The following is a 15,471-nucleotide window of genomic DNA, read 5'->3' on the forward strand; positions in this document are numbered from 1 at the left end:
TTTCATACCAAACGCATGACGGTAATGACGGTAGCTCGGTTGTGGTGATGTGCGGGGTGTCGTTCCATTTGACATGTGTTTACGAGTCAGTATTAGGGATTAACAGTGGTCTCTGGAGTGGACCGGTGACAGAGAGCAGCAGGCACTGGTAATGCAATTATAATCTGTTAAATCTCTCTTGTAATTGAACAGATGGAGAGAAGCCTTTGCTGTCCTGACCAAAAAAAAGATGTTCCCTTCTTAGCTCTAAAGTGCAGGAAGGAAAAGACTGGACAGAATTGAGATGTTATCAAAGCAACGATCAACTTCCAAATGGCTCACTTTTTAAATTTCTCTGTCACTTCATAGGGGATATGTATTCATGGATTAAGATAAGCAAGGTATTTTTTTAATGTGGGGAATCCTTTAATCTCATCATACATTTTACATGAAGGTTTATTCAGGCTTTGTCAGCAGAGCCATACATATAATACTCTGCATATAGCACATGCTATCTTAGAAGTCCACACCAGCAAGTGCAGACATGCAGGTAGGCAGAGAGTCTCACCTATCTACGGCTCGAGCCATGAAATGAGAGGAAGAGAGTGATGTCTGAAAACATACTCTGATGAGCACTCGGTGTGCTGGCAAGTAAATGAAACCTTTGAACCTCTCCAGGGTGAACAAGCTGAATGCTTAATCAACGATGAGCTAGGGAGAGAAAAAAAAACCTGAAACACACCCCGGATCAGAGATAAACACATGCAAGCCACTGGCCACTGTCAATACTTGCTTTCATTCAAATACAATGGCCCTCTGATCAGAACAATGATTACCCTGGCCCAGCACTGCTTCTCTCTACTGGCAGCTGAATCTCCCTATTCCTATCATTTTAATTAATCCTGTAATATTTCCAGAGCCTGTTCTGTATAAGCCTCTAATGAGAAATCTCATCAAAAGATGGCAGAAACTGGCAATTTTGCACAGTGGCTGGCACGACATCCTGCCTGTTCCTCTTTTCACTAGACATCAATTCATCATTTTTCTTCAGTTCACCATATGATCCGGCGTACGTGAATATATGGATCATGGTAATGGGGGGTCCTGTTAGAACAACAGCGTGTTTCTGCTGGTGTTCCTCAAGGCTTTCTTTTTCTCTCGTTTGCTGTTATGTGCCGATAGCCATCCCAATGATTTTAATCAGCCATCCATCACTGTGACAGTGTTCTAAGAATAAAGGTTTTCAAGCGCAAGTTAATTAATCCTCTTTCTCCTGTCTGCGTGCACTGCTCAATCATGGAGCAAAGAAAAGCAGTCAAGAATGTAATTGTTTGTTTTCTGCACACTTTGAGAGAAATTGCCAACACTTTTTTTGTATCTTTGGAGGTTGCCCTGTGTTTGCCTTTATCCAGAGCCCTCCCTTGAACCAAATTATGCGTTTTCATACAGATCAGCTATCATCAGAACTCAGCATTCTTAACTGATTTTGACAGTGACACGCACACTGCACAGAGTGATTTTTATTAATGCATAAAGTATTAAAAGCTCAACAGAAAATTCTCATAATTTAATTTCCTGTATTTTGATGTCAGTGTCAATAAAATCTCTTTAAGGGAGAAAATATTAGAAACGTGTCTTTTGTTTAAAGTAATTTATTTAACTTTTCCCATGCAGCACTTGGCTTATCCATTAGAAATACTGCAAAAGTCAGTTCCATTTGAATGTTTTCTTATTTAAATTGGAGGTTGGCTATTCCCCACAGTGGACACTAATTTATTTTGCAGTCAGGGTAATGTAATGGTTGGCATAGTAATCTTGTTTATGGCAGCGTCGAACACTGCTTCAGGGCATTGTCTGCACACAGAGCCACCTCACAGTTGTGGCTCTACAGTGATAAGAGCCCGACTCAAGCCAAGTTCAAAGCCAGTCATAAGTGGAAAAAGGGAAATTCATTTCAAGCAATCAAATGTGTTAAACCATTTTAACAATTTAAGGATTTTTGAATTTTAGGATCACACCTCACAGGAATGGCAACAGACAAAGTGCAGACATTTATTTCTGGTGTGCCTGTTACCCGGTGACCTATCTGTTTTAATGATACATTATTACATCAGGCAGAAATGAAAAATTATTTAAAATAGGATGCGAGGTTTAGACAAAATAATAGAATGTAAAGGAATATATATGTATATTTACATTTGTATACAGTTGATTTTTACCAACATATAGACACAAAACACACAAAAAAATGTTTTCTTAGTAATGTTTACAAAATTATCAACAAGCAGTATAAATCACAAGAGTCAAATCATGGGAGGCAAAAGTCATTGAACCAAATGTGAGGAAATAACCAAAGTTATTTGTCAAACGTAAACTTTGCTGTCAGTTTGAAATAATGACCTGCTTATTCTGTCAGATGTTTCAGTGCAGTAGTATATTACTGGAACTTCCTGATACAAGCATCCAACAGGAATTTCTGATCTTGGTTAAAAAAAAAAAAACTTTCAAACATAAATAAATTGACTGCAGCAGCACTACAAAGAATATATACTATTGTGAAGTATACAAAATTCAGTAAAGTGAACAAAGATCAAGCAGTTTTTACTGATTAAAAAGTTGTATGAAAAGTTTTGAATTATGTTAATTGTACTTATTGTTATTAATTGTACTGGATGAAAAACAACTGTACCTGAATGGAATATTACTTGCCCTTATGTTCCACGTGTATTTTGGATATACATTTGTAATGTACTAAAAATAATAATGAACATACTCTAAAATGTTTTCTACTGAACTTAATTAAGAATAATATTTTCATGTTCAGTTATGGATAGTTGGCAGTTGCTGGTTCTTGTATAACTACTCATGTGACTCAGGCTGAAGCAGGATGTGATGGTAAGTCAAGTTCACACAGATGTTAGTTTAAGACAAAACGAAACCAAACATGAGGAATAATAAACAATGATGGTGAAGGTGACAAACGCCAAACGGTTAAAGCACAATCAGTGTGTAAGCACTACACAGGGTCAAACACCAACAAACACAAGCACAGGACAAAAGCTTAAATGCATACAATAACAAGACAGGTGTCTTGTTAATAATAATAATAATAATAATAATAACAGGTGTGACACAACCAATTAACAAGGGCGGGTCATTGCCATGAGCGCAAAAACACAAACATGCATACACACAACAATGGCTATGAAACATCACATTAATTTATGAAGTTTGTGATAAAGATGGGCAAGTTGGACTTTATTGTTATTATGACTAATGAATTGTTTAAGTTTTTATTGCTAAAATGTGCATTGAGTGCATTGAGTGCATTGATTATGCATTATGAGGCCTTTTGAATACAAACGAATTGTCATGTCCAAGAAAGCAGTTTGACATGACTTGAGGTTTATGACATGGCGTGTTATCCTGCTGGAAGTAGCCATTAGAAGATGGACACCCTGTGGTCATACAGGGGTGGACATGGTCAGCAGCAGTATTCAAGTGGGCTGTGGCATTTAAACAGCTGATATTTAGGGGCCTAAAGTGTGCCATGAAAATAACCCCCACTCCACTCTACAACCATCACCAGCCTGCACCACTCATCTGTGGCAGGATGGATTCATGCTTTCAGGTTACTTCTGCCAAATTCTGGCCCTCCTGAATGTCACAGCAGAAATCCAGACTCATCAGACCATGCAATATTTTTCCAATCTTCTGTTGTCCAGTTTTGGTGAGCCCATTGCAAATTGCAGTTGCTTGTTCTGAGCTGACAGGAGTGGTACCTGTTGTGGTGTTCTGATGCTGTCGCCAATCTCCAAGGTTCAAGGTGTTGTGCATTCTGATATGCTCTTCTGAATTGAGCACTTGAAACTAAGGTGCTTATTTGAGTTACTGTTGCCTTTCTATCAGCTCAAACCTAACCATTCTCTTCTGACCTCATCAACAAAGCTTTTTCACCCATAGAACTGCCACTCACTGGATATTTTCTCTTTTTCTGACCATATTCTCTTTCTGATATGGTTGTGCATGAAAACCCCAGCAGATCAGCAATTTCTGAAATACTCAGACTAGCCCGTCTAGCACCAACAACCATGTTCAAAGTCACTTAAATCACGTTTTTTCCCAATTCTGATGCTCGGCTTGAACTTCAGCAGGCTGTCTTGACAATGTCTACATACTTTAATTCACATGGTGTCTGCTATGTGATTGGCTGACTAGAATCTTGCTTTAGCAACGTTGAACAGGTGTACCTGTTCTAATAAAGTGGCTGGTGAGTGTATATATTTTTAGTATACTGTATTTGTATACATTTTGCAATGTATTTACAACAATTTGTTTATTACTAAGCTGGTTCAAAGAAAGGTGTTTGTACATTTTCTTCGTTAAACATGTACAGAATGAAAACGCACTATTAATTAAGCAGAATTATTAACCACTTGGTTACAAGATTGCATGATTCCAAGATTCTTGAAAAACACCATAATCTCCGCATTCATTTTATCATCTCTCACGACACAATGCTTCAGTACTGCTGGGAGGTCAGCCATTGTGGATCCTAGAACAATCCTCCACAGGGAAGTGCACAATGGGAGACCTTCATAGTTAAATTGGTTTGCACTCAATTCAGATGCAACACGTCATTGTTGAAATCGGCCAGGATGTCGGATGCCATTGGCGTTCATCTCATAGCTTCACACACCTCTTCTTCCTTTTGAGTAATGATTCGGATCTGAGCTGCGGTTCTCTAAGTCGGCAGCTTTATAATTAGGAAATGTCCCGACACACCACATGCATGTGAATTGCTGTCAGTAGCTGTTGAGATAGAGATTAACCTAGGAATTCCCAAGCCTGCTTGACAGTTGAACCTTTCAACATAAACTGTTTGCCTCAACTGGCTTGAGATTTTAACTTATTCAAATCTTGCATATGTTACAGATTGGTTTGGATCTCCATCGGAATGCTTAAAGTGTGATTTAAGTGTATATATATCTTTCATTGAAGTGTCATGTGACCTGACCCCAGAAACTGCAATTGCCAGCATGCCCAGTGTCGCTGCTGCCAATCCTCCTCCCCTAATTACTGCGAACCACCTGTTCCTCATTATCATGTACTATATAGCCTAGATTGCCACACACGCTCCTTGCAGAGTGTTGCTGACAACGTTGTTAGAAGCATGCCAAGTGGTCTTTACTCTGCATGATATTTATAGATCGATCTTGTTTGTCTCATGTTTTTGTTTTTTCTGCTGATAAACTTGATGTGGACTGTTTACTACATATTTGGATCCTGTCTTTGTACTTTTGCTGTCTCCCTGGTTTTGACCCCTAGACTGTTCCAAGGTTACGATCTGGTGTGGGTTTCCCGAAACGTTCGTAGCGCTAAGTGCTTCGTAACCTCGTATGAAAAGTATGAGGTTAAGAAGTACTTAGCGCTAAGAACATTTCGGGAAACTCACCCCTGTACAATAAATCCCTCATTCAAGATCTGCGAGCGATTGTATTCCGACATGTTTCTGACGTTACACTAAGCAATTCTATCACTCCATACCAGGTAATCATAGACAGGCCCACAACAAAAAGGTCACCTTGTGTACTTAGTTTTTTTTTTTTATTTAGCTCAGAGGGCTTGATTGTTTTAATAATTTTTGCAGTATATAAGGAGTTGTATTATTTAATATTCCAAATTGAGAGACTACCTTTTATGTCTGTGTTTATAATCCAATTAAAATTATTTATAAAACGTGTCATATTCTGTGCAAGAACAAACTGCCAGGGTGATATGAATGGCTTCCGTGATGTTTGGGCATGTAATCACGACTTTTAATAATAATTTCATTCTTACTTTCATACCTGGGGCAATATTCTGTTCCCTTTATATGTCACTACACCTGTTTAAAACAATATGCACTTCCTGAGGTGAAATGTGGTATTTACATACCAAATGAAATGGAATACTTATAATACTAATTCTAAGTCTACAGACAAAATACAGTTTGAACATAATGACTATACGGCTACTGTTTTTTTTTATGATCTCAAAGTGTTCTCATACAGTTCCAGTATTCAGAGCTGGAATATTGATAGACCACAGAGAATGAAAGGAACTTTAAAGATGTTTCTACTTGATTTATGTCTTAATATTTTGTTCAACCATTAGTGGAAGCAGAACTATACAGTGTAGGATTTTTGCATTGCTCAAAATATGCCTTCATACATGATGTCTCCCTCATGTACCTAAGGTCAAAGTGCAACAGAGTATCCACAGTGGATCAAGTGACCTGTTGTGTGTGCTGAGATCAGTGGAATGCTCCATACGTCATCTCACAAGAGCACCCCTCCTCTGAACCGAAGTGGTTCAGTCAACAGAGTCCAGCCAGCACAAGTTCCTCTGGGCTACTTCTTGCCTCCAGTCCAGTCAGTGACTGGCTGACTGTGGCAGACCTGTGAATGTGCACAGGTGAACAGTAACGCCTTTTAGATGGGACGTGGTGCAAACTGAATGGCCAGAATCACCCGTATGATTAAAAACAGAGACGAAAGATTCCTCACGGCAACTTCTGTATCTCGTTCATTTGTGCATTCAGGTATACTGAAATTTCAGGGGTGAAAAATGAAATTGGCTTTTGTATTTATTTGCAATTATGCAATGTCTTCTGTCTCCTCATTAAAATTTTGATTCAGTCTTCCAATTGAACAAATTAGTGAACTGCTGAATTGTCTAATATTCAATTAATTATTAATTTGCAAGTGAAGTAATTAAAAAAGATTAGCCAATTTGCCTATTTGCCTTTCTTTAAATTGTGGACCATTACTGCTTTAATTAAAGTTCATGCATAGATTACCGCTTTTAATGAGACAACTCCCCAGCAAATTGATTTACATTTGACAGGATCCAAAATGAGTGCTGTGGAAGCTAAGTCTCAGTGCCATTTGTGTGTAAAAACTTTATTTACAGACAGAACCCTAGCATAGGGCTAACACTCAGAAAGAAAATCTAACAGTTAAGAAAAGAAAGAACCCCCAACCCTAAAAAAGAAGTCTGTTCATCTCTAATCATGTTTGATTATGAGGAGGCATTGACCAATCAAGGCGCTGTGAGTCTAACTCCTGTATCGTATCTTTCTGCATATCTCATCTGTAGTCAGGCAGGAAATTGAGTGAAGTATGTGGAATGGTCACCAGGACAGCAGGGTGGATGAATTGTCAGCAATCATTACTATCTGAATTTTGCAAATAAAACCATTTAAAGATTTAAAGCCAGAATACACATGCTTCTTAATATATATACTGTATTATGTATTTCTGTTTCTCTGGAGACTTTGTGGTCTTTACTACACATTTTCTCACAGTATATACACTATATTGCCAAAAGTATTCGCTCACCCATCCAAATTATCGGAATCAGGTGTTCTAATCACTTGGACACAGGTGTATAAAATTAGACTGTTTTTACAAACATTTGTGAAAGAATGGGTTGCTCGCAGGAGCTCAATGAATTCCAGCACGGAACAATGATAGGATGCCACCTGTACAACAAATCCAGTCGTGAAATTTCTTCGCTCCTAAGTATTCTACAGTCAACTGTCAGTTGTATTATAAGAACATGGAAGTGTTTGAGAATGACAGCAACTCTGCCACATACACAACTGACGGTCCAGGGTCGGAGGACGCTGAAGCGCATAGTGTGAAGAAGTCAACAACTTTCTGCAGAGTCAATCACTACAGACATCCAAACTTCATGTGGCCTTCAGATTAGCTCAAGAACATTGCACAGAGAGCTTCAGGGAATGGGTTTCCATGGTCGAGCAGCTATCCAAGCCATACATCACCAAGTGTAATGCAAAGCGTCAGATGCAGTGGTGCCACTGGACTCTAGAGTGACAAACCACACTTCTCCATCTGGCAATCTAATGGATGAGTCTAGGTTTGGCGGTTGCCAGGAGAATGGTACTTGACTGCATTATGCCAAGTATAACATTTGGTGGAGGGGGGATTATGGTGTGGTGTTGATCTTCAGGAGCTGAGCTTGGCCCCTTAGTTCCAATGAAAGGAACACTGAATTTTTCAGCATACCAAGACATTTTGGACAATTCCATGTTCCCAACTTTGTGGGAACAGTTTAGAGCTGGCCCCTTCCTCTTCCAACATGACACCAGTGCTACCATCCAAATGTCGCAACAGAAATCGAGACTCATCAGACCAAGCAACGTTTTTCCAATCTTCTGTTGTCCAATTTTGGTGAGCCTGTGCAAATTGTAGCCTCAGATTGCTGTTCTTAGCTGACAAGAGTGGCACCTGGTGTGGTCTTCTGCTGCTGTAGCCCGTCCACTTCAAGGTACGAGGTGTTGTGTCTTCAGAGATGCTCTTCTGCATGCCTCGGTTGTAACGACTGGTTGTTTGAGTTACTGTTGCCGTTCTATCAGCTCGAACCAGTCTGGCCATTCTCCTCTGGCATCAACAAGGCATTTGCGGCCACAGAGCTGTTGCTCATTTGATATTTTCTTTTTTTCGGACCATTCTCTGTAAACCCTAGAGATGGTTGTTTGTGAAAATCTCAGTAGATCATCAGTTTCTGAAATACTCAGACCAGCCAACAATCAAAAACCATGCCATGTTAAAAGTTACTTAAATCACATTTCTTCCCCATTCTGATGCTCGGTTTGAACTGATCGTAGATATATATATATATATAGTGAACACAATGTATTTTGAGAGATCCAGATGGTTTTATGTGTATATCAATTTATCTGCAGGCTAAACCCTGCATTTGGGGGTTTAATACAGAATTTAGCTTCACAAAAATGGTCCATAAGGGTTAAGGTGCCCTAAGATTTTATATCTGTGATGTTTTCAGTCTTCATATTTTATATTTTTTAAGCTCTTACATATATACATTCTCTTAGCCTTTTAAACCTATCTGTATCCTGGACTTGCTTTTCACCTTTCTATTTCCCAAGTCACGTCTTTTGCGCAGTGTAAAAATCAGAGATACCTGAGAGTGCTGCTGTCGCACCCAGGCCAGTGTATCTGCAGAGTCTCCTCCAAGGTCGGCAGAGCCACTCACGAAAGCCACGTAGATCTCTCAGAGCGGCTGATGCATCGTGGCCCGCTGAGTGATATGTGCATATATTTCAGATGTTTTCCAATGATAAACCCTCTCACCACACCAGAGCAGCAGGAAGGGATTAAAGCACTTTGTCTTCAGTCATATCCCAGTCCAGATCCCAGCCCGTGATCTGTGTTCTCTGACTGCACAGATTTCCTCCCGCCCCGAGAAAAGCACTCCGCGTCCTGCTTGCTGCTGACTGTGTGTTCCCTAACACAAAGGAGACTGCAGCATCAGGACCGTCTGCCAAACAAACAGTGAGGGATAAAGAATGAGGCTTTGTTCTTTATCTGTCTTTTTATTGATCGCCACAGAAGAAGTTGAGTTTTACATCTGCATCACATTATCGTTGTGAGGGCTCAGAAACCGATGGCGAGACAGTGACATTTTCAGCAGCTTGCTGGGCCAGTCATGAGGCTGGCTCTCTACCGCATTTGCTTGTAATGCAAAATTGTCAACACGAGGGTAAATCTATTCATTTCGATTATAAGGTCATCTCCTTCTTAAAAATGTATAGAGTGTCTGGTAGGAAACCCAGCTGGAACGAATATTTTTATTTGTCAAACACAGGTGCAAATATTGACAGGAAACGCGTTCCTCGACTTCACTGTAGGCAATTTCATTACCGTGTTGCCACTTTGAAACCGAGCTGGAAATCAGAGTCTAGATTTTCAGCCTATGAATGTGTGACAGGCACTTGAAAAAGAGAACACTTTGTGTAGGAATGTTCTGAAGGCATAGAACATCAAATGCTTCAAGAAGCACAGGGTAGTGAGAGGGCTTTGACCAGACCTCTGGAGGACTGCTCCTACCCCTTGTTCAAAGGTTCCTGTAAGGGTGAGCAGGAGCATGGGTGGTGCACAACCTCAAAAGTGTGCAGGCCTTCGCAAGCCAGGGGCAAGAAGTCCACAAACATGAGTACCAGGCTTGGCAGAAAGGTTGGTCGTCATGCATAGGGAACAGTGTCAAAAAGGACCTTTATTATGTCAGTTGCCATTTTAGCCCAAAAGCTTAATAAGATATGCTAAGATTGTGTGCTTCAGGCCATGAGAATCAAATGTATATGCAGTGTCCATGTTGTTTTTTTTCTGAACACTGCTGAGTTAGAATAATCAAAACATGGTTGTTGTAGAGTATCAGATGCCTGGTATAACCAGCTCTTTCCGCCATGTTTGTGCAAGCACTCCTGTTGATTCATTGATGGCTATTTCAGTAAGACTGAATTGCTAAACTGGGTGAGCATGCCTGCCCCGAGTGACTCTCAGTGTGCGCAGCTGTTCAAGTTGTCACGAATGCATTTTTTTTTTCTCGGAATGACCAATAAAGTAGCTTGGCCTCAGGGCGAGACTGCTAGGGCCGGGCCGGGCAGCGTTCCAAATCGTCTGGCTTTGTGAATGCAGTGGCTTTTAAGTCTCAGTGTGCACCAAACTCAGTGGAAGCTGGTGCGGGGACCACTTGATCGGGCTGCAGGGTGCAGGGCTCCCTCCTGCTCCCTCCATGGCAGTGGGATGTGTGAGCGTGATTGAGCTGGCAGTCGCCCTCACCATCTGTGCGCAGTACTCTTCAAACACAGTTAAACTCAGGCCCCCTCACAACACTCTGGGCTCTGGCTGGCGGGCTGCTGGAGTTAGACATGACTGATGGTGTGGATAGGCAGGATTTGGGTCCTTGAGGGGGGGGATTGTTTGTTTTGTTTGTTTTTGGACTGTAACGTGTATGTGTGAGTCTTTTTTCAGTACATGTCTGTTTTTCCAGATGTTTCATGTATTTGTTTATATGTGTTGGGCATTGCTTTTTGTCTAGAGGGCCCTAATGCAGTGGTTCATAATGCTTTCTTTCCCCACTACCCCTGATAACTGCAGCCTAGGGTCTGTGTCTTACACGTTTATCACAGCTGATCTTGCCTACGGAGAATGTGGAAGCCCTTTTGGCTTTCTGCGGACACACTAGCTTGGATTGGCTGGCCTTTCCCCTGTTTCATTTCCGAAGATTCGGTTTAGTGTTCAGGTTTGTGTAGAGGAGCATTAAATGGCACAGAAGAAGTGGGTTCCATCTGCGGGATTGAGACACAATGTTTTGTTGAATTGGCTGTACCCATTCTGTTCGCTCTTTGGACTCATTGGAGGGCTGACTGCCCTGCCTTAATCTGAGAGATCACTCTTTATCCACTGGGGTGCAGGTGCAATGTGGAAGAACATATCGAGCCATCTGATTGGATTAGCCACTGTGTTCTGTAGAGGAAACAAGTGACAAGGGAAGAGAGAGAACATCTCTAGGGATTATGGGAAACTGTAGTGTCTCTTTCTGTCTTTTCTCTCTCTATCCTTTCAATGGAAAGTGGAAATGTCTGTGTATATTACAAGGAGTAAACAATTTGTATGGTTAGTAGATGTTGCAGATTTTTAATTTTTAATTTTTTAAATGTACACATTATATACGTTGTTGTATTGGACACTGCCATACTTCAATATCAATACAGCGTTAATTGATGCAGGCATGGCTCACTTTCAGGCTGTGTTTAACTCATGTGTCTGAAAGAATGAAAGGCGTGTGGCAAATGTTCTGCAGGGATCAAACTTTTGCTGTGGATATAAGGAGAGTAACTGATTTCTCTTTCCAATTAATATTTGCAATTACTCGATACTTAAGAAATCAAAGATCGCATATTGTCATAAATATGTCCACCATGTTCCAGATTCTATGGCAGGATTACAAACTCTCCAGGTGCTATAAATGTATGGAGGCTATGTCTGTTGCAGGAAATGAAGGTTTGCTGAAATCTTTGTGTGTGTGTGTGTGTGTGTGTGTGTGTGTGTGTGTGTGTGTGTGTGTGTGTGTGTGTGTGTGTGTGTGTGTGTGTGTGTGTGTGTGTGTGTGTGTGTGTGAAAAATCACTTGCTTTACAAGTGATGCCTAGATATGTTTATGTTCAGTAGGGCGGCAATGTGAAGCTATAGCTGATCTAGTTGAGCTGTCATGTCATCAGACCAGACTGGTTCTTCACTGGTTGAAGAATGCATGTTCCAGCCTAGATGGCAGACAGCAGTTATGGTCACTGTATGGTAGAGACATCTCAGCTTTAAATGAACCACTTGACTCGATCTGTAATCAGTTTTAGGTCCTGACAGCTCAGCCATTCATTTTTAAGCTGCTTCTTCACTACTAAGCCCAATATGAGTTCCCACTTTGAAATATTCTGAAATATAACGTAAGGATGTCCAGCCCGGTCTGTACTCCCTCTGAACTTTGGCAAATATTTATGATGCTAATAACTTTATGATATTAGTAACTGGCTTATTCTACAGATGTTTCCTCAACATTAAGGAGTCATTAATGTTTTGTTAATTTCCTAATCTCTATTCCATCGGCTTGTACTAATAAAAATATACAGGCTGCAAAGCTTTTGCGTGTAGTAGACACATATCTAATTATTATAACTCTAAAATATATTTAATAGATATTGGCAGTGTTCTAATTAATTAAGCCTTATTGAAGTGGTTACACTTAATTGTGAGGTCCAGTGTTTGTTAAATACAAGGTTAATCGGTTAATCGTAGGCTAACAAATTAATGCTGAATACAATTAATTAGGGCTTTAACTTTTTTAATATGCACCGTAAGGGAAGAGACTACACAGGAAATCGGTTTCCAGCACGGGTAGTTAACATCTACTTTTACAAAAGCAATCCAGAAAGTGTCGAGAAAATTGTTGAACTGTATTATTCATTCCAAAATTTAATCGGTGAAGCAGCGCAGCTACAGTGGGTCTTCAGTTACTAGGAGACGTCGTGACTGAAAGGTCCTAGCTATTCGTTTGTTATGATTTTTGGAAGGAAAAAGTGAATAAAGGTTTGCATTTTTTTTCCTATTTTTGTGCTTCAGTGAATGACTGGATATAATGACTGTCAGGACTACCTCCAGCTTGTAGCGTATTCACCCGGTATCCATGCAAACAGAAATTCATAGAAATATGTTAACTTTAAAGTATCAGTATAAGGTAGGTTCTGATACAGGTTGCTTTGAACCTGGTGCCTTCGTACCATAACAGCTTGAATCGTATTTAAGGTGTCATATTGCTCTTAGCAATAACTGTCACAAAGTTGCCTCTTGATGGAAAAGAGAGACTATTATCCCTTTTGCTCTAGGTAGAAAAATTCCAAAAGCATCAGTGATGCTCTTCTTGTTTCTGATCACTGTATGAGAATCCTAACAACAGACTTCACAGATGAAAACTGGAGCAATTTGCCTCTAGCAACATAAAACTATAAACCTCACATAAGAGAATGGACCAAATGCCACTGGGAGAATCAGGGATTCATTTTACTGATTACAGTTTAGTTTGTTAGTCATTGGTGATAAAAATAAATAAAAATAATCTGCATAGGATACAAAACTGTTTCATGCATTTACACAATGTCCAAGATATATCTAACAGGTATTAGAGTGATCAGAGTGAACCTTTCCTTTAACCCCAAAACGATCAGATTAGCAGAATTCGAGGATAACCATATGGCAGACAATAGGCTAGTAATTTAAGGAAAACAATATTCCTTAATGACTGTAGCTATCTCCACAACCCCCACCCCACACTTCTCCAATCACCTGCATCTCCAGCTATATCGCCACAAGCACTCATTCCATGAAGGTCAAGAAAATATGTTCACATAACCAAAAGCTGTACGGTTAGTTTTAATTCACTGACATTGGAATGGACGCATTGTCCTCTGCCAGGCTCCTTCAGGAGTGTTGTTAGTATGGCTAGAACACTCAATAATACAGGTAGACAAGGGCCATCGCAAGCAAACCCACAGTCAGATAAGACACTGCTACGCAGAGATAATAACATGAAGAACTGCGTCCAGGAGCACGGAAACACAAGGGGATGCAGAGTAAGGTTTAATATGCTGTCTTACACTGGCAAGACTCGGCGTGCTGCATAATTAAAAGAGCACAGAGGCAGAGGCATCGTGAGGCTTTGTGATGTTTATTTTAATTCCACTAATTCCACTAGGAAAAAAAAAGTGGCTCCTCTTCTGAAGCGGAATATGGGCTCTTCTTCTTCCTAATTTGTTCCTATTCCTCCTCTTTGGGGGGGTTGTTTATTTCACTGGCTTGCTCATTAGGGGTCTGGACCTGGACAGCCAAGTTGAGACAGTCTAAAAAGCAATATATGAGTGAAATTGAATGGAACTGACAGCATAAATACAGTGATCAGCTGTAGCAAAGGAAAGAAAAACATCAGGGAATATGTAAGGTTTGTGTGCGTGTGTCTGAATGCTTTAGGCTAGGGTGAAGACAACTGGAAAGAGTCCATATGTTTCATTATGCACGGGAATGAACGAAACCCTATATTATGAATATATTTCAGGATGTGTTGCATTAGATCTGACAATGAAACAAAACAATACAAAACAAAAAATGTGCACTTGAGATTAGCATAAGACTTGGTTAATATAGGGCTTGGTGGCTTTAATGAAATTATATATTATATATGTATTATATTATATACATATATATTATATTATATATGTATCAGGCTCTTTGAGTATATTATGCTTTGTCCGAACACCTACTGTGTACTTATCTGGAATCTCTGAGATTGGTCAGTATGGACAAAGTGCACAACAGGGAATGTCCCCAATTCGTTACTGTGCCCATTTACTGTTCAAAGCCAAATGTAGCGCTATTATGTTTTGATGCACCTGCAGCACTCCTAAATGGAACGTATTATATTGCATTATAGTACGGCCTTTTGTTCTGATTACAGAGGCCAATATTGTGGTGACAATTAACTTGCACCGCAGTGTGTTCACCAGTGAGAGGATGTGCGTGTGTGTTTGTGTGTGCGTATGTGTTTGTGTGTGTGTTTGTGTGTGTGTGGTGTGGTGTGTGAGAGAGCGTGTCCTGTGGCGGCCTAGCGGAGCGGTGCTGTAGTCATCAGCTGAGGCAGGGGGAGAGGAGGCTGAACACCATCTCCTTCCCTTCCCCTGACAGACCAGAGTAATGACCGGTGACGCTTCACTGTGATTGCCGAACGTCATTTTTCTTCTTTGGCCCGTGTTCACTCTCCGGGAGGGTGTTTGATCTGGGCGAGCGTGTATTCTGAGGCATGCGTGTGAAACAGGGTGTGGGTGTGAGAAAGAGAAACACAATGCTCAGAAAGTGACAGGAGAAGAGGGGGACAACCAGAGTTAGAAAGACATGGTGGACATAAAGAAGAGAGAGATCAAGATGACCTTTTTTAGTGGATTTGTGATCCTGCCACATGAGTATAAAGATAAAGGAGGAGGCTGGTAGTGTCTTGTAAATATATATGTGTTGTAAAATATATTTGAATATTTGAAGGGGTTCATTATAAATGTAATGTGCACTTAATGCATAAGTAAGAT

This window comes from Brachyhypopomus gauderio, chromosome 6, assembly GCF_052324685.1.
Source record: "Brachyhypopomus gauderio isolate BG-103 chromosome 6, BGAUD_0.2, whole genome shotgun sequence".
NCBI lineage: Eukaryota > Metazoa > Chordata > Actinopteri > Gymnotiformes > Hypopomidae > Brachyhypopomus > Brachyhypopomus gauderio.